General features: G+C 39.0%; 1 pseudogene; it reads left to right on the forward strand.

Annotated features, from left to right (window-relative positions):
- Positions 1 to 1,804: 1,804 nt before the first annotated feature.
- LOC150080413 (5S ribosomal RNA) lies at positions 1,805 to 1,920 on the forward strand (annotated as a pseudogene).
- The last annotated feature ends 226 nt before the right edge of the window (positions 1,921 to 2,146 follow it).

A 2,146-nucleotide genomic window follows, 5' to 3' on the forward strand; every position in this document is an offset into this window, starting at 1 on the left:
AGAGCAGTGCCAAAATAATGGCATATGCCGATGATGTTACCATGACAATTACGTCCGAGCAATCGGTAAAAGAAGTATGGGGAACCCTACAGAAGTTTGAGAATGCCTCAGCGCTCAAAGTAAACCTACAAAAGACCAATGCCATGTGGATTGGGAAATGGATAAACAGGCCAGCACTTCCAAGAGGAATTGACGCAAAAAAAAAAAAAAAAAAAATCCCAGTATTGGAGTAATCCTTGGAGGCACCAATACATATAACCAACAATGGGAAAATATCTATCAGAAAATAGTAAAAAAAATAGGAACATTTAGAGAAAGGCAATTATCGGTAAGAGGCAAAGCCAGGATATGTAATCAATATTTACTCTCAAAAACACAATTCACTATGACAAATATCCCATATCATGGACAGTACGTCAATAAAATTCGCAGAGAATGTGCGAAATTCATTTGGGGTTCAACATATGAACCAATGAGACGAACAACAATTTACCATGATATAGAAGCAGGAGGACTTGGGCTGATCAATGTCCACTTGAAGACTCTGATTCAGCGAGCCAAAATCCCAGAGAGAGCCTACAAAGAAAAGAAAATATGGAGTGCCTATGTCCTGTTTTACATGCAGAAAGCACTGTCAGACAGATTTATATGCACCTTCCCGAAAACCACCACACAGACATCACGCATGTTCAAAGAAATTGCAGAGGGTTATAGTTTTCTTGAAAAAGAGATCGAAATGAGCAAACTGATAAAAATGAGACCCAAAGCTATATACCATAAACTATCGCGAGCAGTGCTACCACCTCCACAACACAGGGAAGTCGAAAGAGGACGCTTCAAGCTGTCACCCAACCTAAATAATGTTTTGAAATTACCAATGAGACCGGCATTTAAAACTTTCTTCTAAAAAGTACACCACACCTGCCTACAGACAAAAATGTGGGCCGTTGCTAAAGGCATGCCAATGGCAACACCAGCCAAATGCCACTTTTGCAATGAACCGGAGACACTGTACCACCTCATGCTTTACTGCAAGGTGGCATCTGAAATTTGGGAAAGTGCAAAACCACTATTCACAGAAAGCCACACCATTGACGAAAGTACCTTATTCTGGCTCAATAACGGCAAACTGGGAAAAATAAAAATGATCATTGTCATTCACGTGATGTACGCCGTCTGGACCTACAGATGCGACTGCACATACGGAAGAGAAGATGCCCCAGACATCGTGACAAAACTGAACACATATCTGAAAGAAACAATCACAGATTCGGTGTACCGAAAACAGATTAAAGCACAGCAATGGGCAGAAGCAGCACTGGGAAAAATAGAAGATCGGAAGCTCCACGTTATACCAATCCTAAAGAAACCTGCTGCACCTGTGACGAGCTGAAAGACCCGATATAGAAATGTAGACGGACAGAGTAGTAAAAATACTCCTAAAAAAAAAAAAAAAAAGAGAACTTCCTTATATGAAAACGTGAATTTCACACGAGATCATTACTCAAACAAAAACGAGCACCAGATGAAGAGAACTGTGTCAGCTTATATCAGAACTATAGCTACGAACTTGTGAAGAACTGAAACCAGAAAAGTAGACTCGGAATAATGTGGAATGTGTTAAAAAGGAAATGTCATAAATTATACTAAAATTGAAAGTGTTTGAATATATTGTTTAAAGAAAAAAATTATGTTAAAGCAGACAAAATATCTGGAAAAGTTTATTTATTAATCAATGTAAATAGTGTATATAATTCAATGTGTACATAATGCAATTCCTTCTGTAATATATGATATTGAGTGTAAATAAAATAGTACTAGGCTGAATACACCGGTTCACGTCCGATCACCGAAGTTAAGCAGCATTAGGCCCGGATAGTACTTGGGAGGGTGACCACCTGGGAATACTGGGTGTAGTTGGCATTTTCCCCCTTTTTTGACTTAGTTAATCCAGAAACTTAGAAACAAATTTTAGGGACACTGCTCATATTTTGCCTCAAGATCATATCATCGATTTTCAAAAACATCAGTTGATTTGGGCCGGTCTCGGTGTAACTACACTGAGGCCGGCCTCAGTGTAATTTAATTTGCGGGAATTAAGCTTAATTTACAGGGATGAATAGCTCTGTCACACCATAGGGCGTTG

The sequence above is a fragment of the Mastigoproctus giganteus genome, chromosome 9, assembly GCF_048544385.1.
Source record: "Mastigoproctus giganteus isolate SK-2022 chromosome 9, ASM4854438v1, whole genome shotgun sequence".
NCBI classification, from domain to species: Eukaryota; Metazoa; Arthropoda; class Arachnida; order Uropygi; family Thelyphonidae; genus Mastigoproctus; species Mastigoproctus giganteus.